The sequence below is a fragment of the Lepidochelys kempii genome, chromosome 1, assembly GCF_965140265.1.
Source record: "Lepidochelys kempii isolate rLepKem1 chromosome 1, rLepKem1.hap2, whole genome shotgun sequence".
NCBI lineage: Eukaryota > Metazoa > Chordata > Testudines > Cheloniidae > Lepidochelys > Lepidochelys kempii.
In genome coordinates, this window is record NC_133256.1 from 291,802,671 (window position 1) to 291,829,482 (window position 26,812).

Consider the following 26,812-nt stretch of genomic DNA (forward strand, 5'->3'; position numbering starts at 1 on the left):
TCATGAAAGTCCGTTATCCCAATAACTCATTAATATAAACTAAATAGAAATTCTAAGTAAACACAACTGATTCCAGAAGTCATAAAGAATGAGGGGTAAAGTCTTCACCCCTCTGAACTGAGTGGCAAAACTCCCACTGATGTCAGAGCTGCCAAGATTTCACCCCAGGTCTTTTCTCTACTAAAGCAATTAAAGTCTTGACTGGGTAGTACATATTGCTTGGATATTAGCCTGACAGGTGGAAAATAGTAAATAGGTAGAATAGTAGGAAAATATCCAAAACAGAAAGATACAGATTAAGTAATAAGGTCATTTTGAAAAATGTCTCAATTTTGAAACCCTAAATGGGCCCAGTGTAAGGTGATAAGTCATACCTGAACTGGAGCCTGATTAAGCCATATGCACTGATGAAGGCTTAGAACTCTTCTCTGCCTGATAGGGACAACAGACTACTCAAGCCTGCTCCAGCCTTGTTCCCAATCCTATGCCAGACTTCCTCTCACTCTGGCTTCACTGACTCCAGATTCTTGCTGAGCCCCCTGGCTCTGACGATGAGACCTCACTTCCACTGCTCTGGCCACTAGGCATGGCCACATGCTCTGGCCACAATGTCTGACACCCAGTTCCAGGGAGTGGGTGCTCAGTCATTCAGTCAGCAGTCACTTTCAAAAACTGCTTTTCATAGCTAAGTATTATTTCTCTACAGAGGGACCGAGTCTGCAGACTTTAATGAGTGATAATTACACATTTTTGGAAAAGGAAAGTGATAAATAAAGAATGAGGCAGAAATGAATTAAGAACAAAAAGTAACTTGAAGTTCCCTTCCCTTTATTACAGCATGTTAGTGTGTGTATATATATATATATATATATATATATATATATATATATATATATATATATATATATATATATAATATATATATATATATATAATCACCAGCTTATTAAACAGCCACACTATATAAATCAAATAATATATAAAAGGATGAACTGCCAAGGCTTTTACCTACAGCAGTTTTCTACAGACAGAATTTATATTATGCCTGAAATTCAGCAGAACTTTACAGTTCTGGACCAAAGCAGAAACTGTCTCTTAGGACAAGTTTATATTAACTTAGAATATGGGAAAATTCACCCAGGGACTAGGATGAGACCACTTATATTCATGTAGGAATATAGGATTTGCCTTATTGAATTGGACCGATAGCTCATCCTAGTTATAGTTATCCTGCTTGTGACAATAACCTGTTCCTGGAGATTCAGAGTAGAACTATATGAAACATTTTGAATGAAATAAATTGGCCTGTTTTTATGAATTTGAAAATATTTGCAAAACTGGAGAGGTTTCAAACAAGAATTCAATGGAACTGCATGAAAATATTCTTGGTTCTAGGGAAAATGTTGCAGCAGACGTGTTGCTTTTTGAATTAGCTAAGCCTGCACTCCCTAGGCCTGGGCCCCTCTCAGGTTTCAAAACCAAGCGATTTTTGAAAATCGCAGCCTTATTATTTAATCTATATCTTCCTGTGTCTTTGTTTAGCAATAAGTTCCTTGATTAGTGGAGTTTATCCTGTGTGGCCAGGAGGGTTGGCATAAGTCATTATGATGCAGAGAAGCATCTACGTTTTTGGTTCTCTATTAATCAAACAGGGAAAAAATATTGTTTCAGCTTTGGGGTTTCCCTAGCAACTGTTAAGAGAGCTGTGGGCCTGCCTCTGTCTTCCATCTCTGTGAGCAGCAGGAAGTGACTGTTTGCTGCTTCCTCCTGAAGTCTGGGGATTTGATGAAGGGGTGCATACTTCAGAAGACTTTCTGTGCTGGAGAGGATCTTGTGCCTTTCTTGGCAAAGAAACCAGAAGAGAGAGCAACCCATCCAAAGAAGTGGGAATGGGGTACACTCCATTGGTCATTTCCTACAACATAACATCAGAAGGAGAGGACACTATGTTGTTCAAGCAAAAGTCTGCTACAGAGCCTGTTGATTAGAGGGAATTATAAGGGAGCAGAAGTCTTTATGAACAGGTGAGATCCTCTGTTGAAATGATGGTGCAATGCTGAAGAACATAGGCTGGTTAGTAATTCTCTCTTATTTCCAGGACTAAATGCCACATAGGGACTAATCAGAGAATCCTTGTTCAGGATCGGTATATTGGGAGATATTCATGGGTATTAGCAGGGTTTGAATTCAGTGGAGCTGTCTGGAATGGAGCTCTAGTAAATGGTTTCAAACCCATGAGGCAGAAGCTCCGAGCCCCAGCGTTAGCTGTGGGGCAGAAGTCCTGGGGCTCTGGGAAATACTCTATGAGAATTTAAGCCCTAGGTATTAAGTAGGGCTGGCTGGAAAAACAATTATTCAATTTCATAAAATATTTTTAGGTTTGAAATTTGTTTTTGTTCTGCATCAAAATGAAAATTAGACTTTTTGAATTTTGTTTATGAAAAAATGAGGTAGACCATCCTACCTCAGAACAGCCCAGTGGTTATAGTGCTCACCTGAGACCCAGCTTCAAGTCCCTGCGCTGCCTGATTCAAAGCAAGGACTCAAACCAGAGTCTCCATTATTCCAGGTGAGTGCCATACCCATGAGCTGTTGGCTATTTTGTGATGGTTCCCTCTCCCTTCAGACATTCCATCCTTGATCTGAGAAACCTTCCCAAAGAAAGTATTGTTGAAACAGATACATTTTCTCAAAAAGTTTCGGGTTTGATGGATTGACATTTTCCAACAAGTTTTTTGTCATTCCAGACCCACTCTAGTATTAGGGAATAACCCAACAATGTAGTTAGTTATTGTATCCTTCATTTGATGTTACCACTCCCAGACTGCTAACTCATGTTAGATAAGCAGTATGTTGGACCTTTAAGTATTTTATGAAAAGCCTACCTCAGCTAAATTATTGTTATTTATTTGTTTTACTATGAGGGCATAGAAATCAAGGGCTCATTGTGGTAGTGTGTAGAAGCACAGAGAAAGAGACGGTCCCTGCGCTGAAGTGCTTGCAATCAAAATAAACTTGAGGGGAAATGGAGACACAGGATGGCATGGCTGATTCAAGCTCACACAGCAGGTTGGTGGCAGAGCCAGAATTAAACTCTGACTCCCAATTCAGTGCCCTAACAACTGGATCATGCTGCCTCTTGTAATACTAAATAAATACAAAATGAATAGGCAACATGAGCTAAAAGATTAATAGCATTTCAAGTAGTCTTATCTGAGAAATTTGAAAGAGAAAGGTTTGAAGTCATCCAGTATTTTAAAGAAACGTATTTTTAAAAAGATTGAGTGACACTCTGCCAGCTTCTCTAATCCGTCTTCATTTATCATGTTATCTGAAAGGAAACACAAGAGCTTTTGATTCTGTTTCATGGGATTGCAAAATTATCCTGTGTCCTTTCCCCGTTTAGCAGCTCCTTCCCGTGTGCTTGTAGGTGTCATAGACAAGGACTTCTTTGCCGATGGAATGATTAAATGATGTGCAGCCTGTCCTCACCACTGAAGATGATAATTACACAAAGAACCGCATCTTAGGAGTAAGGATGTTCCCATGGAACAGGCCTCAGAATAAAAACATCAGATGTGTGATGCTCTCAGTAGCACTGGGCCTCTTTATTACTGCCCTATCACTCTTCTGAAATTGATCCCATTTCATTCAGTTTAATGAAGTCCAACCGAAAAAGCCATTGAGGAATTTCAATGTCCTCTCCTCTCTCTCAATAGTTGAATTACTCCAGAGCATCAAAACTAGCAGCTTGAGGCATTTCTGTGGTTAGCATTTTTTCTCTCAACTCTCGTTCAATAAACTTTGCAAACTAGAACAATTTCAGCAGTAAAAAACAAAACAAAACAAAACCTCCTTAGGGCAGAAACCATCTTCTGGTTCTGTGTTAATATAGCACCTACCCACAATGGGGTCCTGCCCCATGCCTGTGGTAATACAAATAAAATAAAATGATATAGTTTTATTTTAGTAAAAATGTTTTGAATATCTATACTCTTTAACAAGTTAAGCCTCTATCCATAGGATCAACAAATCCAAGAATGTTTGGTATAAATCCTTCATATTGTTTTTTGTAGACTAAACCTTCAGGTCCAAATTTAAACACAATTTCTTCACTGCATGTGAGTGCCCCCTCCCCTGAACCATCCTTTACTTTTTGTCTGGAAAAAGAAAAGAAAGTTGCTCTGAGGTGATGCATATCACTCATACTGGTGATGTGTGAAGTGGTATGGGGGGACGCGGAGAAATAAAGCTGATCTAAATGTTATACACAAAATGAACCAAATTCAAACATTTACAGTAATGAAGAGCTGCCAAGCATGTATCTGAAGTCAAAAAGATCTAGCTAAGTCCACGATCTGGATAACAAGGGTCTGTTTTTGTCAGATAACCTATTTTTGTTGACAATTTGCCTCTGACATTGTCAACTGATCACCTCAATTTGTGCAGCCATTTCTCAAAACTGGAAATTGAATACATCTGCATGGATCAACTGATGTAAGCTGCTCAGGTGTCAAAGTCACAACCAAACTCACAGATATGCTTTATGTATTTACCAATGGTAGAACTGAAATGAGCAAGTACAAGACTTTACTGTACAATAGATGAATCTACCTGCAAGTAGTGCCCGAATAGTACCCATAAACCTCACCAACATGCCCTGTTTTAGCTTCCTTACTAGAATTTTCCTATTTGGGGACTTGCCTAAAGAATCGGGTAGTGCCCAGGTCTTATAAGTTTGAGCACATGACTACTAGAAAGTGATGAAGTTTAGACACTATTTCCTTCTGTCTACAACATCTCTAGTTGTGGTGCTTGGTCTCATTTACATGAGAAAGTTATCAGATTTATCTGGAAGAACATTGCTAAAAACGTTAATGGCTCCAGCCTAAAAGTTTATCTCAGAATAGAGAAGCAGCATTTCTTGAACTGGAACTGTTCTGGAGGTCTCCACTGACCAATGAGTTGCAATGGAACCATGTTGTACGTTCCGCAACCAAATATAGTAAATCTGACCCACTTACTCGTAACAGGCAGTGAAATATCCAGCATGTTGTGAGGCCTATTGATAACACAAATATCTTCTCCAGCTATGAGTATATTAGGTACCAAAGCCACTTAATTGTTTCCCCACTATTAACGGTATTATTTCAAAACAGTTGAACCTTTCGGAGTGATTTTCAAAGCTGGTATCATTGCTGTAATGGCAGCAAGTATGACCACACATTGTTGTATAGTCTCACTTAAAAATGCTCACCCTTTGGTCTGGCATTACCAAACAGAAAGTTATTATTATTAATAATAAAGTAATTATAATGCACACATGCACTAGTTGTCATCCATGGAACAAAGGCGCATAAATGTCATTTTAACTTTATACATAGAGAAACTGAGATACAGGGACCGTAAGTGAGCCCAAGATCAGTTTGTGAATAAACTACAGAGGCAGGTAAGGAATGAACATTTCCTGATTCCACTGGGCAATGCTTCTTTCCTTATGAAAGATTACTACATTATTTCAGTAAAGCCCAATGTTTTGTTACATAGCAAATAAAAAGATCAGAAAAAAAGCTTCCTAGCTCTAAAAAGTCCCCTGATTTTTCAGTCTACTGTGACTAAAGCACCATAAACTAGACAGATGCTTTTTAAAAAGATTTGAGATGCTCTTTCTTTTTAACTTATTCAGTATGTTAAACATTTTGAGTCTATATGGGGCTAGAGTTGAGCCCAGAAAATCCTGTTTTTATGTACAGATTGGCACGTAAGAAGGATTTGCAAAGCCTAATGATCTCTCACGGTTGCTTGATTATCTATCTTGCCCTGTAAGAAAAAAAAAATACTAGAACACCATTGCTGAGAGTAAATCAGAGCCATCCATTACTCATCTGCCTCATAAAACATTTATGAATAACAGTGCTGCCTTGGGATCTTGACCTCTGCCCTCTTCCAGTGGTATCTGATAAGAGGCACTGCAGCCTTTTGGTGTTATCTCAGAGGATCAGCTTGTGACTGTGCAAATACCACTAATAGAATTTAAACAGCTACACATCATTTTACACCGGGATCCACCACAGGATTTATATAGGACAGAGCAAAAGCTTTCTTCAACGACGCTGGATGGATAAATAGCTTAGAAAAACACTAAATAGAGTCACTACACACTGGTATTGCTGGGTATTTGCTCTCAAGCCTATACACCAGTGAAATATTGTTTTCTATATTTTAAGTTCATGCCCATGTTTTTTCATAAATTACGACCAGCTATAGACCAGAGCCTTAATATTCTAGCTCCATAGAGTCACCATTCACAGCCAAGAGCTATCCAGCCAACACACACACAATTAATAGGGTCTGGTTAAATACATTCTGTGGGCCAAATTCAGATTTCAGTTACACCAGCATAAATAAATAATACTGAATTACACTGCACATACACCGACTTAACTGAGAGCAACCTCTGGCTTGAAGTTTCTGGTGTTACTGGGCATTTGACATGTCACTGTACATGCATTACTTCAACTAAAACAAAGAGAAAAACTTTCATACCTTAAAACTCAGCAGTGATATGTTTGAAAGTTATATGGGAAGATAGAGATTTATGGAAAAGGTGTCTGAATCTGAAGAGAAGGCACTGACAATAATCCCAGCAGTGAGTTTGACTTCTCAATGATATTCGCAATTGAGAGGTGACAAAATGCTTTAATTCTAACACTTTGTATCCGAGGACTCCAAAATATTTTCAAGTATTAGCGAAGTCTTAGTGAAGAATCAGTCTGATTTTTGCTGGTTAAAGCAGTTACAGTCCATTTTGTAGCCACACCGTGGTAGTACTTCCACCAGTTGTGGCACTCATCAGCAACTGAGACACCCAACACTGGATCTTCCAGAGGGTCTGGAGCTGGTAGGGCTGACCAGGGAAGACCTGGGCTGGGCCATGCTAGCCATTACATGCACTGATTCAATCTCCATTGGTAGGACTCCTGTGGACTCTTAATATGATTATGCAGGTATTCTGATAGCACCCATACACCTTACCACTAGGCCATGAAATTTAGCTCATGCTAAAAGAACCATATTTGAAAAAGTACTTCCTCCTGCAGCAGAAATCATGGGGAATGGAATATTGAATATATTCCAGCCCTTGCCAATGAAGCACCTAAGGGAACTGAGAATTTTTACTCTTAGTAGAAATCTAAAAATAACCTTTAAACACACAGATTTAAGGTTTGTGACCCAAAGTGGTTTCCTAGAATCAAATATGCCCCATTTAGTGTGGGCCCCTTAATGAATGAGGGAGGCAACCTAGTGATGGAGGATGTGGAAAAACCTAATGTACTCAATGCTTTTTTTGCCTCTGTCTTCACGAACAAGGTCAGCTCCCAGACTGCTGTGCTGGGCATCACAACATGGGGAATAGATGGCCAGCCCTCTGTGGAGAAAGAGGTGGTTAGGGACTATTTAGAAAAACTAGACGTGCACAAGTCCATGGGGCCGGACGAGTTGCATCCGAGAGTGCTAAAGGAACTGGCGGCTGTGATTTCAGAGCCATTGGCCATTATCTTTGAAAACTCGTGGCGAACGGGGGAAGTCCCGGATGACTGGAAAAAGGCTAATGTAGTGCCAATCTTTAAAAAAGGGAAGAAGGAGGATCCTGGGAACTACAGGCCAGTAAGCCTCACTTCAGTCCCCGGAAAAATCATGGAGCAGGTCCTCAAGGAATCAATCCTGAAGCACTTACATGAGAGGAAAGTGATCAGGAACAGTCAGCATGGATTCACCAAGGGAAGGTCATGCCTGACTAATCTAATCACCTTCTATGATGAGATTACTGGTTCTGTGGATGAAGGGAAAGCAGTGGATGTATTGTTTCTTGACTTTAGCAAAGCTTTTGACACGGTCTCCCACAGTATTCTTGTCAGCAAGTTAAGGAAGTATGGGCTGGATGAATGCACTATAAGGTGGGTAGAAAGTTGGCTAGATTGTCGGGCTCAACGGGTAGTGATCAATGGCTCCATGTCTAGTTGGCAGACGGTGTCAAGTGGATTGCCCCAGGGGTCGGTTCTGGGGCCGGTTTTGTTCAATATCTTCATAAATGATCTGGAGGATGGTGTGGATTGCACTCTCAGAAAATTTGGGGATGATACTAAACTGGGAGGAGTGGTAGATATGCTGGAGGGCAGGGATAGCATACAGAGGGACCTAGACAAATTGGAGGATTGGGCCTAAAGAAATCTGATGAGGTTCAATAAGGATAAGTGCAGGGTCCTGCACTTAGGACGGAAGAACCCAATGCACAGCTACAGACTAGGGACCGAATGGCTAGGCAGCAGTTCTGCGGAAAAGGACCTAGGGGTGACAGTGGACGAGAAGCTGGATATGAGCCAGCAGTGTGCCCTTGTTGCCAAGAAGGCCAATGGCATTTTGGGATGTATAAGTAGGGGCATAGCGAGCAGATCAAGGGATGTGATCGTCCCCCTCTATTCGACATTGGTGAGGCCTCATCTGGAGTACTGTGTCCAGTTTTGGGCCCCACACTACAAGAAGGATGTGGATAAATTGGAGAGAGTCCAGCGAAGGGCAACAAAAATGATTAGGGGTCTGGAACACATGAGTTATGAGGAGAGGCTGAGGGAACTGGGATTGTTTAGTCTGCAGAAGAGAAGAATGAGGGGGGATTTGATAGCTGCTTTCAACTACCTGAGAGGTAGTTCCAGAGAGGATGGTTCTAGACTATTCTCAGTGGTGGAAGAGGACAGGACAAGGAGTAATGGTCTCAAGTTGCAGTGGGGGAGGTTTAGGTTGGATATTAGGAAAAACTTTTTCACTAGGAGGGTGGTGAAACACTGGAATGCATTGCCTAGGGAGGTGGTGGAATCTCCTTCCTTAGAAGTTTTTAAAGTCAGGCTTGACAAAGCCCTGGCTGGGATGATTTAATTGGGTATGGGTCCTGCTTTTGAGCAGGGGGTTGGACTAGATGACCTCCTGAGGTCCCTTCCAACCCTGATATTCTATGATTCTATGATTCTATGATAGATCATCCCTTTTAGCACCTTCAGTTATTCCAAATATTCTTCAGTTATAATTTTTAGATTTTTTTCCAAAGACATAAATTTTTCTATGAAGTGCAAAACCTTATCTTTAATCAACACAAACTGGAAAGTTTTAGAAAGTCTCAGATTATGTATATTAGCTGCATCAGAGTTTTATTCCTCCTTAAAATATATATTTTTTATCAAAATGAGGATCCACAGGGCACAGGTGCCAACTTCGTGGGTGCTCTGGGGCAGGAGCACCCGTGGGGGAAAATGGTGGGTACTGAGCACCAACCAGCAGCTCCACTATCCGCTCCCCCTCACCGCCCGGCACATTTTGCCCGCCCGTGGTCCCTGCAGATCAGTGCCTCTCCCCCGTCCCAGCTCCTCCTGCCTGCTGTGAACAGCTGTTTTGTGGCATGCAGGAGGCTGGGTGGGCTGGGGGGAGAGGAGAGGAGTGAGGACGCGGCGTGCTGGGGGAGAAGACGGAACTGGGTTAGAAGAGGTGGGATGGGGTGGAGCAGGGGGCGGGAAGAGGCGGGGCATGGGTGGGGCCTTGGGGGAAGGGGTGGAGTGGGGGCAGGGCCTGGGGTTGAGCCAGGGATCGAGCACCTCCCTCCCCCTCCCCTCCAGCACTTTGAAAAGTCAGTGCTTGTGCTATGGGTCTATTTTAGATTCCAACTTTACTGCAAGAGCTTTAATAGTCTGGAACAATGGAATAACTCCAAGCCACCATTTGAAATCAGGACTCTCAGAATCCTTTACCACGTGACCATTTTTAGAAGTTACCTATTATGGGAAGGACATGGAGTCTAAGTTCTGAGCAATTTCCATCTCAGGTTCACAAATAGAAATAAAATAAAATAAAATAAACACTTACCCCTAAATCCCTGCTCCTGAGTCTCCTTTCAAGGATTCATCACCTCTCTTTTTGGGCCATCATAACTCTCTTGCAAAGATCAATTAAAATAAAAAAGACAAATGGTCAAATCAGTCCATGAGTCAAAAAATTGCAGGAGGGCAAAGGAATCTTCCCCCCCAAAAAATCCCCAAGAATGACACCAATTGATCTCCACTTCAACAAACCACACAGTAGCACAAAGATACCCCATGTTGTATGCAACTATGTACAATTAAGGAAGATGTTAAGAAATTCTGTTTTCATTGTAATATATTACCCATTTTAATGCGAAGAGATTCCCTAATTCTGAGTAGCACATTATATACTCTCTCAGGGAGACTTTTATTTGTTTGTTCCATAATTGTGGGTTTTCTTAACCTGAAATAATGTTCATCCCTCCTCATGTATATATATTTAAACAAAAATTCATATCAGCTGCAAAACTCACTGTAACCTGTAGTATTACCAACCCTCACCTTCAAAGTCTTATTCTTCTTTCCTCTTACAAGTGACATTCTCAGGGGCCTGTGTTAGGTGGCAACAGCAGCAGACACCACTGTACAGGGAAGCCCCCCACTCCACTAGAATCGACAGCAGCTGATGCAGCAGCAGACAGAAGCTACAGCTCAGGTGGAAGACATAGCTTTACCCTTGCTCTGCCTTGCAGAATAGGATGAGGCAGCGCAAGCCAGAAACACCTATTTTCCGAATCAAACTGTAGCATTATGTTCTGAATGCCCCAAATAACTAGGGTGAAGTTAACATCTCAGGCAAGCCTGTCTCCAATTCTTTGGAAAGTGCTGCCTGGTCCTGTCCTGAGGCTCTACCTCTTAAGCCAACCATAGATATTTCAGCCTCATTTAGTGGCTAGACAGAAGGAGCCTTACCATAGTTAACTCAGCTCTGCAGCTCTAAAGCTTCAACAAAGAGACATTTCTGCATCATCTCCTGCCGAAGAGTCCTCCCCATGGCACAGGAGCTTCAGCAGAAAAGAACCAGAAACATAAAAGGACCCTGGAGCAGAGTCCTTGCCCCAAGGTAAGAAGTCCTTTTCTATCTCTCCGTTCAATTCCACTACCCAACCAATTCTGAGTTTGTGTGCAGTTATGTCACCAGAGGAATCCAGGGTAGAAAGCTTATGCAAATAAAACTCTATGTAGCCATACTTCCACCTGTTCACCAATGTATGGAGAAGAGAGCTCCTGCTCCTTTGGAGCTTTTGTCCATCTGGAGTTCTGGGTAACTAACTTACACAGATGAAGCAGCTCTGTGACCGTTCTTTCCCCAGTTCACCAAAAGATGAGAGCAGAGAGCACCTTATCCTCTGGAGCTCCTGGTTAGAGTGCTTTGTCAGAAAGACAGGGTATACAACCAAGCTTAATTAAGCAACTGCTTAACTGATTACCTGTAACACCTTTTTAGGCTTCTTTTAATTTCAGTTGTTGATTAAAGAAAAGGACTGGAGTTGAATTTAGTTTCACAAAACTTTGTTCACTATCCTTAACAGCAGTAGTATAGAATATAAAAGGCAAGTATTGTATTGGACTATGATTTGGCTGCATAAATTAGAAAGCTGGCCAATCTAATTGTTCATGTTTTTGGAATAAATCACACAACCACAACTGAAAATAACACTTACACTCAGTAGCTATCTAGGGAAGGTAACTTTGTTCAGATTTTTGACCGAGTCCCTCAGAATAGGGCCTCACTTGTGCCAACTGTTTATCAACTCCAGGGAAAACAATCCAAAGCTAGATCACAAAATAATTTGGTCAATTACTTGCATGCCAATTAATCAAGGCCTGCTTTCCAAAGGATCTATACTAGTTAACCCTTTTAACTTATTTCCCAGTGAATAATATTAGCCTCGGGATCTGACAAATACTCCTAACTATCTAAAGGCAAGTCTAGCCTACTGATGCTACAGTGGCTCAGCTATGGTGCTGCAGCTGTGCCACTGTAATGCCGTATCATAGACTCTTCCTACATCACCGGAAGGAGTTTTTCGTTCATCTACTTAATCCATCTCTCCAAGGGGCAGTGGGTAGATTAGAAGAATTCTTCTGTCATCGATCTAGCTACCTGTATACCAGGAGTTGGGTTGACATAATTATGGTGAATAGGGCACAAAAATTTTCACAGCCCTGAGCAACATAGGTAAATTGATCTAATTTATGACATACTGTGAGTGCAATTCAAAAAGCGTGCATACTTGGTCTCATTTTATGTCTGTGTACAACTAGAACTTGAAAGGCAGTATGAAACCATTAACTATGATAGCACATGTATAGTGTTCTATAATCTTAGTTAACAACAGTAACTTGTTCAGTTTTAAAGCTACTTTACAGTAATCTTGACTGGAACCTGTTACAAAACAGACAGAATGTAACAATCTTTAAAACACATACACAAGCATGTATACTTCCTTACTAATTAAGTACCCTGTTTCAGGAAGTAGTAAATTGACTGATTTGGGTCCTCACCCAAGAAAAAGACAGAGTGTTACTTATCACCAGATCTTTGTACAGCTGTCAACTTTCACTCAGCTCAGTTATTGTTCACAGCAGGAGTTGACACTGCAAACACAAATGGAGTAAAGGACTATAATCTTCCCTTGTGCACTAGCAGGCAACTCAAATTGTTGGAAAATAGAAGGAAACAGTTAAAGATTTAACAGTTAAAGTTAAACATTTAAAGATAGGTACTTGGTGTCACCAGGAAGACTCCCAGGTGGCAGGCCCAGGACCTCAGTCTTCTCCCTTCCAGGTATCTTTGGCTTTCAGGAGGTGATGTGCTGAAGGAAACAGGCCATTTTATCCTATTTCTGCTGTGTGGTCCTACTTGGTTTTTCTTCTTGGAGGTGCTGGCCTGGGCCAATCAGATGGTGACCCATATTTCTTCCAAAAGTTGTAAAATGTTCAACCAAAATTATAGACATCCTCTCTCACCATCCAATCATGGAATGAGATATCAGCTTTGAGTTCTTCCAACTGGGAATGGAATTTTCCAGTCATTTTGTGCAATACATCTTGTCACACCAGCTTGTGTACAACAAATTAGGCCACAGATGTTAGTACAACAATCTTGGGACATACCTCGAATACTGTCTGATTTGCCCCTGGTGGCAACTTACATCTCTAAGCTGCTTTCCCTGGGCCTCTTTGCAGTGCATTCCTTTGCCAACTTTGCAGTTATGCTTGCTTAAGTTGCATTTTTTCCATCAACACTCTCTTAACTGATGAAATCTCCAATTCAAAGTTCCCTCCATATTCGTTGATGCTCTTTAAACTTGTTTTAACAGTCCATTAAACAATGCAAACTGTAATTCTCCAGCAAGCCAGAGCAGCTGTATAAATCTTTATTTCTGTTCTGTTTTAACAAGGGTGGGACCTTGGTATGTATGTCTGAGCTAAGTCTGTGCATTATTGATCAAACAGTTACACTTCTGATTAATCCACTCTGTGTTCAAGTCTAAAAACACTGTTGGTTCATAAACACACTATTTGGTTTCAGTGCCTTTTATTTATTGTCTCTTTCAGCACATGTATATTTCACTAACTTAATAGCAAAAGTATACATGATTGTAAATATTAGCCTTACTTCTTCACGTTATCACTAAATGCTTGCACTCACCTGAGCTCAGACCCTGTCCTGTGATAACTCCATCAGCTCCACTAATCTTTCTCTGGAAGGGGAGTTTTTCACAGTCTTCCCCCTTCTTCCTGGTGGCCAGCCGAGCTTGAGTTGCATGGTGCAGGCAGGAGAAGGAGCAGCTAACACAGCAACAATTGCAAGGGGACAGAGAAGTTATGCTGTCCTCGTGGCAGTGTGTTTGCAGAAATAAGGGACAGATCATAGAGATTCTCTTTTCATTTGGGCCTGATTCACCTCTATTATGCCAAAGAGTCCAGCATAAGTGTTCCAGAAACTTAGTGTACACAGCTGGTTCAGGTAGCTGGATATTTATCCCATTTTGAGCAGGAGTCTGGGCTCTTTGAAGACATTGCCTTTCTCTCATTTAATCCTCTTGTTGAGCTGAAGGTGGTATGATGAAAAGTTGGAAGATATATATACATATTTCTCTAGTTATTATATTTGTATTGGGAAAATAGTATGTCATTATTCCTGTCAAATAAACAGTATTATTTGTTCTTAAAGTCAAAGGAACAGATGGTTTTTCTGCAGATAGCACTATAGAGATGTGTCCCTTACTGATAGAGGTTCAATTTAGAGGGGCATCTGCACCAAAGTTAGAAGCATTTAAATATGCATTTTTCATGTGTGATTTTTTCCCCCGGGCATTGATTTTGTTGCTATAACATGTTTGCAGGGACCTCTCTATCTGTTTCATAGATGGTATCTAAGCCATGCTTTTATCGATAGACCTTCTAAATCCTTTAAATCTGTAACAAAATAAAACCAATGTAAGATTTCAGTTGATTAAGGTTATAGTTCTCCCAAACAGGAAAATTCATACTCTTTAGGGTTTGTGTTCAGTCAGGGTTTATTGGATTTAAGAAAAGCATGTTCAGATATCCAGGTAGACTAATATCATGCCTTTTTGTTATATTATTTGTATTACAACAGCAGCACTTAAAGGCCTCATTCTAGAATGGGATTCATGGTGCAAACTGATATATAATTACATAAAAAGAAACTGTCTCTGCCCTGAAAAGGTAATGGATCCAACATGTAAGGAGAATGATCAAAGGGATGGCTGGAAAATATCATTGCAACCCACACTACCACAGTATGGCTCCTGGCTGTCCCTGTCTGATAGGACAGGGGGTCTGGGAAAGTAAGCCAGCACTGGAGGGTCTATTAATTGGGGAGGATGTTGGAGCAAACAGCCAATCAGAATGGGAGAAAAATATCCTGAGTCCAAGCTGAAGAAGGCAGAGTCTGATGACATCCATTTTGTCCAGGGGGGTTCCAAATGTACCTTGACAGACTCTTGATATTGTTATCCTGGTTTGTACTGAGGAAATCTCTCTACTCCCAGAGATGGCTTCATTCCAGAACAGTCTGACCCCACTGCCTATTTGCCTACAGGAATGGGGATGTTGTAGGGACTGGCATCTCAGAAAGGGACTTCCCTCCCATGTTCCAACACAGAACGTACTAGATAGTCACAAAAAAGCAGAAACCAAAGGTTTATATGAACTGCAATTCAGTATTTGTAAAAGGGTAGGGGAGGTAGTATATATTAAAATGACAGGTGTGCTGAATGCCTCTCTTGCTCTTAAAAAGCTCACGAAAGCTTATGATCAAATAAATGTGTTAGTCTCTAAGGTGCCACAAGTACTTCTTTTCTTTTTGCGAATACAGACTAACACGGCTGCTACTCTGAAACCTCTCTTGCCCTTGTTATTTCTGATGTTTGACCTGTAATGGTATACTATGGTTTATATTTTCAGCTCACCTCTAAATCCCCACAGTAACAAACATTCTGTCATCCTTTTATGTGGGGTGTGAAATCTCTGCCAGGGAAATACAATAAAATGTACCGAACATGAATAATTAAAAAAATAAAAAAAAAATCCCCCACATCTAAAAGCCTTTCTTACCTTTTATTTTCCCTTTCCCTTTTCCATTTCCTTATTCCCTTGTCTGCTGCTCTTCCTTTTTTTATTCTTCTTCATTTCTCTTTAGTGATTTTTCCCTTTTTTCTCCTCGCTGTCTCTGCTTTTCTTTCTGTAGAAATATTTTCAACTTTTCTTCTACTTTGATGATGCATTTCCATTCTCCTAATTCTGTCTCATGCCACATTCTGTGCCCTCCCCAATTTTCTACTGTCCCTTTCCTCTTCTCTTCTTAGTCCAAAGTATCTCTTTTCTTCAATCCCTGCTATATTTTCCTCTCCGTTCATGTTCTCTCAGTTTTCCCTTTTCATCCTTCATTCTCAAGTCTCACTATTCTCAGAAGTGACCATTTAATTCTAGTTTTTCCCTTTCTTTTTCAATATATATAGGAATATTTTTCATATCCTATAGATACCTGACATAACAGGTATGGGCCCCAGCATCAGCATGTGTTCTGAAGTTTACCACAGTTGACTTCAAAAGAGTCCTGATCTACTAGTAGTTACACCACATAAGCCAGAAGGAACCTCTGGAAAGTTCACCTCAGTTGGAAATCAGTGTTTAACGAATATATGTTCTGAAAGCAATCAGCTGCCACAATGAGTACAGGAAGAGTGATCTCCTGGTTAAGGTATCGGACTAGGACTCAGGAGGATTCAATTCCTGCTTCTTCTGCATACTTCTTGTATGAAATTTGAAACATTTTCCCAAATTCAATGTGCCTTAGTTCTCTATCTGTAAAATGGGGGTAAATAATAGGATACATTCATGAAATACTTTGAGGTGGCCACATGCCTAGTTATTACCTCATTAGATGACAGATGATGTGGTATAATAATTGAAGTATTTTACACTGCACTCATATGCTCATATTTCAGAACACAAATTAGGTATAATCTTAAATCTGACAAGATATCACTTTAAGATATTTTTAAAACAAAAATTTGCATAGTTTTCTTCAGCTACATGATAATAGTTGTGTTTCTCTAAGATTGCATGTTTACAAGGGATTTTTAATTGCATTTTATTTTTTAAAATGAACTTTTATATTATCAGGCACTTTGAAGTTTTTCCTGAGTGTTTTGGCGCAAAATGCCACCAATATGATTGCTAAAGGCAAAGAAAGTATTATGAAGTCATCTAAAACTAAAATAAGATATTAGGAAGCACATCAGACACAATTAAATCTGTTTGGGTTGTGATATCAGGGGGCAAACATTAGATTTGCATAGGTTTGAATAAACATGAGGCAAATCTGACCTAACAATGATTTACCCATTGCCTGCAAATTGTATGTTCAAAGTGACTGGCCCTTTATTAGAAGATATATTATCTTTGGTTATTTGAATGAAGGACACAGGAGAAACAAACAAACAAACAAAGGTAACACCATTTTGTTAAGTCATTGCATTTATTGGGTCTTTTGCATTAAACGTCTTTTTCCCATTAAAGGGCTTTTTCCCTTCACCAGGCTTTTAGCTGAACACAAGAATCCCTGTGGTTGCAAAAAGAACTTGAGTAGTACTCATGAGGGCAAAGAAAGAGATTTTTGCAAGCTCTAGCCTTTGGTGGGAAATCTTTTCTAGTCTTGACTTTATTGAGAATTTGTACTTCCTTCAGTATTAGATCTGGCATCACAAATTATTACTGTGCAGTTTTGTGCAACCTTAGCACACTGACTTCCTAATGGATAGGAATTTTACCTTTGATGTTTGAAGTTCATTAGTTTTCTACCAAGTTATTTATTTATTTGTGCTGCTCCTTGGCATAAATGATTAACCTGAGGTTCAGTGTCCTTCATTTTAAAACCATGCAGACTAAAGACTTTTAGCTACCAAATCTCATAATGGGATGACAGTTTTTGTCTTCGTTCATCAAAAGTCCAGGACATTCCCTTCAGTTTAACTGGATGACTATAACTTATTGGTAAACATGAGTTTAAGGATAAAGTGTTCAAAAACAACAGGTAAAAAAGGAAAGAAAAGTAAATTGGCTCCCTGTAGGGCAACTTGGCAAACCCAACAGCAGTGCACTTTTACTCAGATGTCAACTAAAACAACAATAGTCAGCACTTAATAAATTTATATCACATTTTATGTCTTTCTACACATCACTTGATGTTTTGTTGTCTGCTGGTGCTTTTAGAAATTTCCCTTGTTGATAATGTTTTGTGTTGCTACCAGGCCTAATTTGGCTTTCAGGAAAGCCTTTGAATTTTTTATAATAAAGTAATTTACAGATGCTAGTAGATAAATTAGCACTGCAAATGCAGTTAAATTGCATAATCACACAGATTGATTTTGTGTTAGCCTTCAAGATGTATAGATACCTTGTGGCATCTCTGTCAAGGAAAGGCAATGAAAACTAAAGCCCTTCAGTTTCTCTAAAAAAGAAGGGGGAAAATGTCAAGGGACCAGGGAAAAATAGAACTGTCTTATTGAAATCCCTGACAGTTTATAAATGTTAAATATACAGATATCACTCAATACTGGCATTTAAAAAAAAAAACAAAGATTTGGATTGCACAGAAGAATATTCTTTGCACAAGCCAGAGTTTGGAGATGCAGCAAAGAGCAAGGGCTTTTTTATTTATTGTCTCTGATTAGTAAGGCAAAAATAATTTAGAGGTTAGTCTCCTCAGCAGATTTGTTATTTTTAGAGGTGGCACAGAAGGAGCTATGCTTCTTGAAATAAAAAGGTCATCAGAGGATTAATGTGGTCATGAGGAGATGTCCAAGAGCAATGTAGAATACAAAATTATACCTGTTCTGTGAATGTCTATTTCAGTTCTATCGGGAAGCTAAAAAGTTTTAAGTTAGGGTGAGTGCAGCTATAGTAGGTGAATCCTTTGTTGGTATTTTGGGACTGGTGCACCACAGCTGGAATGAACTAACTGCACTTAATCCTAATAACTGAAACTTTCTTTCAGTTTCTTCTAAGAGTCAATAACCCTGAACCTGCAGTGACACCTGTGAAGAGCTTCACTGAAGTCAATGAGTAGGAATCTGCCCATGCAGAGTTCTTTGCAAGATTGAAGCCTATATTAATAATAAATAATACCTTACATTGTGCAAAGCCTTTTATCCCCAAAGGATACCAAGTTGTTTTACAAGCTATAAATCAGGGGTGACCAAATTGTGGCTTGTAGCCACATGAAGCTTTTTTACAGTTAAAGTGCAGCTTGCAGAGTCCCACAGGTCCCCCCCACTCTCTGCCTACCAGACTGGGGGGGGGGGGAGGCGAGGAGAGCTCAGGGCTTCTGCCTGGCGGAGGGGTTGTGGGGTTAGGGGCTTCTGCCAGAGACGACTGGTGCCTGCTGAGAGTAGGGGGACACAATTTAAAGGTTTGCCTCCACCTGCAGCTTGAGTCATGCTCCCCCAAACTCACATACCCCTCTTGCTCTCAGTGCCCCCCTGCAGCTCCCAGTTGTTAGCTCTGCATGGAGAGGCAAATAGCTGGGAGCTGCAGCTATTTGCCTCTCCATTAAAGGCCCAATTGCCCGAGTCAGGGTGTCAGCCCATTCACACAAGGCTGTGGGATCCAATAGCCCGAGTCAATATGGCTTCCTGGTTTGCCCAGGGCATATCACCTAGTGGTCAAAGTCAGTGTGGCCACCTGGCTCAGCCAGGCAGTATGGCCTAGCAACAAGAGTCCATAGGGCTGCCCGCTCTTAGGGCTGCATGGCCCAATGGCCAGAGTCAGTAATGTCGCCCTCTCTTGGGGCTGCATGGCCTAGTGGACAAGTCAGTAAGGTCGCCCTCTCTCAGGGCCACGTGATCTAGTGACCAGAGTCAGTATCACTGCCCCTTCTGTGGGGCTGCGTGGCCTAGTGGCCTATCAGGAGAGTGGGCAGCCACCCTGGGGTGGGCGGCAGCCATGTGTGGGACCCGGGCCCTTCCTGCTCCACTGGGTCCCAGCTCAGGGCCCTTTCAGTGGCAAGCATGCCCGCCACAGGGTCAGTGGGGAATCTGATCAAAACACGCTGACCCCACTCGGGGGACCACAACTAGTCTCCCCGAGCTACTTCCTATCCAGTTCCTGATGCCGTGGTCCTGGCATCTTCAGGGTCTCTGGGCTCCTCAGTCAGTGAGGCTCTCAAACGGCTCCTCCACTCCTTGGATGTCCTCCAGAGTCTCAGAGTCCCTGGCTTCTGCCATCTGGGGCTTCTGCAGTTCCCGGGCTGGAGCTTGCAGCGTGCATCTTCTCTCTTCTGCGGTCAGCCCTGAATGAGCTGAGCTGCTCCTTTTTATACCTAGTCTCCAGCCAGAGCGTACCCAGCATGCCCAGCAGGGCTGCGGCCTCCTCGGCCCAGAGAGTGGAGTTAACGCTCACAGTATCAGTGCGGGCAAGTGCACCCTGTCACACCATGCAAGAGAAAAGGTTTGATAAAGGCTCAGAGAAAATAGTGCCACATGCTAAATCACCAACACCAATTTCTACACTATTCTGCATTTTCTTTGGAGTCTTCTTATAGAAGAACTGACCAGGCTCTATCTTCCTTAAAATGATGACATCAGAAAGCTCCACAACATGAAGTGAGATGATAAAGGATTTCCACAATTCCATGGCTTTAGCACAATTCAGTACCATCCCACACTACACTGTAAAATAAGATTGGGCCTTAGGGATGTTTACCTGCAGTAAAACTTGTACATTTGCCATTCATGATATTTTTATTTGCAATGCCATTTTAGTTTTGCCATTTTCACCATAAAAAGGGACAGTTTTCACATTTTCCCAAACCATGAATTTATCTATTTCAAATTGAATGAGAGCCTGAAGTCCACAGCTGAAATGTAGACCCCATGTTTCCCACAAAATTCTAAGAGTAGACTGTCATAAAGGGAATACTTGACAGTGGATGGAGATACCTTGGACACCACACAAAAATACTAAATCATTTTTTTTAAACCTCAGTAAAATCATCTCTTGTCTTGTGAAAGCTTTCCAGTCTCTAGTATATCAATGAACATTGCAAATTAGCTACAAAAAGTTATTTTTCTTTCTTAAGGAAGAAAGGATAGGCGTCAAACTGTAGGAAGACAAAACAAAACAAAAAAAAACCCCAGAAAATGAGAAAAGAATAAGGAAAAACACATGCTAAACAAGATGAAAGACAATAAGAAGGACCAATGTGCTCAATGTGTCCTTTGTAAATGGAATAGAAAATTAGAGGTAAGCACTGAAACATTAGGGAAAAGATCTTCAATTGCAATTGAAGTTCACACTGCAGCAGAGGAAAATGATGCAAAGGTGACATAAAACCCACTTTTGTGCTTCCTTGTTCCTGAGCAGACATGTGCCAGGCTAATTACTCCCTAGTGTAAATTAAAGCTGCGTGTTACTTCTCTCTGGTCCCTGTGCCCATACGCTCTGGAACTAAGGGTGCTGGGGTTGCTGAGAGCCATTGAACCAAACTGTAAACCTTGTATGTGATGGAAACCCCTGCCACAAGTACTCCTTTTCTTTTTGCGAATACAGACTAACACGGCTGTTCCTCTGAAACCTGGCTTGAAATGGTTTCCATTATATACAGAGTTTACAGTTTGGTTCAGTGGCTCTCAGCACCCCCACTATACAAATTATTCCAGCGTTCCTGCTGTTAGAGGGCTTATCCCTTCACGCACTTACTTCCCTGGTCCTTCTCACATGAATAGAGAGCAACAATACCCGAAGTCCAAAGGTGCAAACAATTCGATGTTTATTGGGGTGAACTTCCAGCAAGCATGATTCCAGTTTCCTTCCTTAGTGTCCTCCTTCCCAGCTCTGACACCACAGAGCCTTACACCTGTGTCCCTGTTCCCATTCCTGCCCTTAGCCAAACATTATTCCAATTTCCTTACCCCCATTCCCTGTTCCCATTTCCTCTCTTTAGCAAAACATGATTCCAATTTCTGCAATCCTATTCCCTGTTCCCATCTCCCCCACCCACACACCCATCCCCTCCCACCCACGCCCTTCCTGATTGACTGCAGGCTATATAGTAAAACTTGAGTTCTGCTTTGCTATACCTTAACCAATCATTTTCCTGAAATTTAACTAACCAATCCTAACATATTGTAACATGATTATGTAACCAATTATATCCCACCACCTTAATTAGTTTACACCCAGCAAAATTAATTATACAGCAGACAGGAACAATCACAGAACCAGACAGAGATTATACAGACAAACAATAGCAAAGTGGGAACTATAATGACAAGACAATACAGAAGTGAGGATTTCACATCCCAGCTATTGATAAGTGAGTTCTTGCCTGACAGGATGCTATCAAACTAAGTTTCCTTTTACATTTTCTAGGCACTTCTCTTTCTCTGGAGGCGATAGGCATTATCAGGACAGGATTGTATTCCTAACAGCCCAATAGCACCTGATTTCAATGTGACTAGTTTGGAATGTAAGGATGCGACCGTTCGCTTCCTAGCTTATGGCTGCCTCTGCTGCTTAGCCAAAGGCCTTAGCCTAAGCACAGGGCCTCAGACTGTCACAGTAAGAGAAGGCCCTTACACCAGCAGACAGTGATTTTGATTCTTTCTTTTATACCTCTATAACTAGCCAAGTGATAAGAATACACCTAAATTCTTAGAGTATAGGCCTTTACAGACAGGCCTGAATATCAATATCCTAACACCTGCCTGTGCCAACAGCTGGGAAGGAGATCTCACAGTAACAGTGATGCTGCTAACATTGGATGTGATCCACCAAGGGCTGTTTACATGTGTGGAATCCTCCAAGGCTGGTTACCTGGTTTTTAGGTTCTCTTTGCACTGACTGCACAGTGCAGTTCAGCCACGCTAGATAGCAAAATGTGGGCCCAGGTCTCTTTCTTCAATGAGGAGTTGTTTTACTCCTCCCCTGGTTCTCTCTCCTTCCAAAAACCGACTGTACCTATTTTGCTAACATGCTTTTATTATTTGGAACAGTGAACCATCAACTAGACCCTAATTGAAATCTGACCTTTGTCTCCTTGAAGTGGAATCTCAAAGGAAAACAGTTAAATTTAACTTAATCTATCAGATATAACATAGAATCCTACCAGGAGACTTCATTCTAACCAAGAAACTTAGAAACTGGAGTCTTTTTACTGTTTAGACTGTATATCAAAGTCATAGAATACTGTGGACAGGAAGGTTAAAATAGAGGTAAGAATCTAGGTCGGGCCCCAAAAGAATAGGGATTTTGGCCATGTGGATAACAACATATGCTATAATATTCCTACAATTACTACTAGGAAATCTGTGTAAATGCTACATCTCTTGAGATTTACATAACTATTTTGCCTTCTTATTTCTCACAATAAGCAACATGATGGTTTGAAACACTATTTTTTCTAATGAAGAATGATGAAAGGGAGAACACAGTGAAAGTCTTTTGAATTAGGCTTCAGAAAGGAGTTTATCTTCCAGTTCATGCAGCCCATGAAAGCTGTGATGATTGGAATGAACATTTCTAGAAAGTTCCCTTTCTTCTCTATCTCTTTTAGCATCATGCTAGATAGAAGCAAGTAACAATTTAACTTTTAAATAGAAAACTGCAGGGAACATTAATCTGCTTAACGAAAGAAATTGTGCAAAGTTATAATATGACCGTGGTATATTGACCTTCCTGAAATTACAGGAACTATTGTTTTTAATTTTCTTTTGGAATGTGCATGAGTCGATGGTTTTTTATTATTGCCAGTTTTTGTTACAGAAATTTAGAATTACCCTTTGATTATTGACTGTAAGAATATAACAACTTTTATCTCACATGATGCATGAAGCATACTGTCAAATGTTTATTGTGCACAGTACGGTACCAGAAAATATGGTATCTCACTGGCAGTAGGCTACAAAAGGTGAAGTATAAATCAGGCATTTACTGAATAGGAAAAAGAAAATTTAATGTACTTACATAAAAAAAAAACAAAGACTACTTTGTCTTGTATCTTTTGTACAGAATTTATTATTAGGATGATACAGAGACATGGTGCTATTTTATTACAGGCTGGCATGGTGCTACTTTATTATAGGCTGGTTCTTGAAGCTCAATTCATTAACGGATTTCACAAAGAGTATGACATTTGAGAAAAAAAAAACAGATGTGGGTTTTTTTCCTTAGTTTTTGTCTTTTTAGTCTTCGTATAAATTGACATAATTTGCCAGGCCTGTAAGTGGCTTTGATTGTTTAATCCACCTAGGGAAATATGCAGCTAGTGTTATTAAAAGCCCACTATTGTGTATGATTTTAGAGACAGAACAAAAGAAAAATGTAATATAACAAGAGCCTGAGCAGAAAGCTGGGCACTGAGGATGCTGGAAGAGAGAGCACTGAGTCAGGTTAGCTCATTCTGGCTTCCAGGACATGCAGGAAAAGGACCAGAAAATAGAAAAGAAAACCAAGAAAAGTGCTTGGACACTTGGCAGCAGATGATGGTGTGGGTTGACCAACAGAGAGACAGATAAATACCCTGGAAATTTCATAGTTTATTTGCTGAATAACGCACCACTCTCAAGTAGATATTTAAGATCTCATTAGGGCTTATTTTGCTTCTTATTTTTAAGAAAACAGAGATGACATCCTGTTTACAACGAAAAGCCTGCTATTCTGAGACTAGCAATAGAACCTAAGGATTGTGTTCCTGATACCAGGAGGGTATCACTGGCTACTTCAACCAAAGGGAGATACTGATTCATAATAATTAAGAGACAGAGAGCCATTGGGCAACATATTTCAGACACTCACCAACTCCACTTTTAAATCAGGCTAGGATGTGAGATGGGAAACTATCTGATTAGAATAAATCCAAAAGCAACTGGTGAAGGGTTGTTAAAAGACATTTTAGGAGTCTGGCTGCAAGGGAATTTCCATGAAATCCAGGGATGACAGACTGAAAATCTTACATGACTGAGGGATACAACCAAGTGGAATCCAACCTGGATGGAAACTTAATAGGGACAATGCTTATTTTGTGGCTGCATAGCAGACAAGAAGTTCCAAACATGAGTCATTTCTTTGAATATTCTAGAAAGTGAGGTCCACATCTTTAATGGGAATTAGGCATCTGAATACCTTTGAGGATCTCTAAGTCTATTTCACAGAAGGGCCAGATAAATTCTGGATTGCTAATGCTGAAATTTTCAAATTTAACCTTCCATGGGGCAATGATTCCTGTATCTCATTCCTTCCAGCCAAACTATTAAAACCTAGTATAGCAGTGATGCGCAGAACTAGAGAGAGACTGACTACTACCTTGTAGGGGATGGACATTCTATGTTGTTAATAATGAATAAGTGCATGAGAAGCAAGTGCTGGGGGAGTGGGGTCTGTTTTTCATCCATGACAGAAGTCAAGAGATCTAGGTTCTAATTCCAGCTCTTTCACGGATTTCCTGTGTAAATTTCAGTACAGCAATTAATCTGTGACTCAGATTCTCCATGTGCAGAATTGTCAAGCTTTGGCATCCCTCCCCCTGCTTAGCGAATGAGGTTCAGTTTAGGGTGACCCCCTCAATCAGAGCATGCTCAGTACAGTTCTGCTGCCCTTACTCATACAGTATGGAAAATAACATTTCATTACCCCTGCATTCAAAAGAGTGAATTGTAATCCAAAACCAGCCAAATTTGATCACTTTAGCAAGGCATCTCTGTCTGCTGTACACCCAAGGAGAGTAGGTTTGTCTTTGCAAATATGCCCTGCTCTTGAAGTCTTCCCCCCACCCCATTTCATCACTAGATGCCGGAGGAGAGCTCATTCAGCTATCACTGAATGTCAGGGGACACCTGCTTACATCAATGAAAGCTGAGATTTTCACAGTCACATGACTACTGGTTCATGATGAGACTTTAAGAAACACCCCAAATATCACAAAACCTGTGATAAAATTGTGGGAGTTGGCAACACTACTTCTTGAAAATGAGATTACTATTTAGTCCCAGTGGTGTTCTGGCAGTTAATTAGCTAGTGTTTAAAAACTGGTTTATGTCCTAGGATGAGAAGATGCTACAAAGGTGTCAGAGTATTATTCCTGTACGGAAAAATATTTCCATTTGACAGAGCTATAAATACAAAGAGAAGATTCTTTAATTTACTGTGAAAACAGCAGCAGGTATCTAGAGCTGCATGAGCAAAAACTTGCTATTCCCTGCCCATCTTGCCAACTGTGAACAGTTGTTCTGGATGAATATTTAATGCTGCAGGTGGCATTGTTTCCTGTGGAAATATCCTCCCGCAGGCTCTAGAGACAGTATTTAGTCAATGAGCTGGGAACTGGATGCTTCATCCAAATTTTTAGATTTTTAATGGACTGGATAATTATGAGAAAGGAGATAGACAACTGTGTCTTTATTTATCAACAGATCACTAGCCTTCATTTTCTAAATAGTGAGCAGAATCCAGTACTGCTATGAGTTTTCAGATCAGTGCCTCAATTCCAAACATGGCCTGCTCTAAAATATGCTGGTAGATGTTACCCTTCCCACTTTCTTTCTCCTCAGAAATGAAATCTAGAAAAAAACTGATGACTGTGGTAGTGAACCTTTAAAAACAACAGCCAAGCAAGCATCTAAATACAAGCTGGATATAGGACAGCCACTATGTTAGAGTCTGGGTAGTAGTCCAAGAATGTGCTTTGTTCTGCAGTGGAAGGCTTTGCTTCCTCTTATTCAGTTAGAACAAAGTGGCTACCATCTGTCACGCATAAGATTATGGTTTATTAGTTGAGCCCACTCAATCAAATCATACAAGAGAATGCTCTCGCATTCAATGGAATTTTGTATTTCTCTCACAGGTTCTCCCAAAAGGTGTATTGTTCTAACATAAACAAATCCTTTTCCTGTTTCTATACAAAATTTATTTAGAACCATAGGTGAAACAAACCTCATTATCTACCAGCATATAGTTTTTGTTAGCCACCAAGACACTCCCATAAACACCTGGTGGAGAAGGGCACCTCAGGGCCAGATTCTGTACACCACTGTAAATCCAGAATAACGTCAAAGATTCTCTATGGAGTTACTCCAGATATTCATTAATATAACTAATCAGAAGTAGGCCATAAGACTTCAATAATATTATTTTAGGAATATATTACCTACCACTAAATGTGTCATATAAAATTCAGATCCATAGCTGTCTACAGAGAGAAAAAATAACACTTATTCTTTGCAGAGTTAGCACAATCCTCAGAAACATTTAGAATTACGCTGCATAGACTGTCTTTTTTCTCACTTATTTTTGGTATTGCCGGGCTATGTTTCAGGGCTTTATTGATTTCCATTCTGTCTGTGGTTGATTAAAGTTCCAGGAAGGTGTCA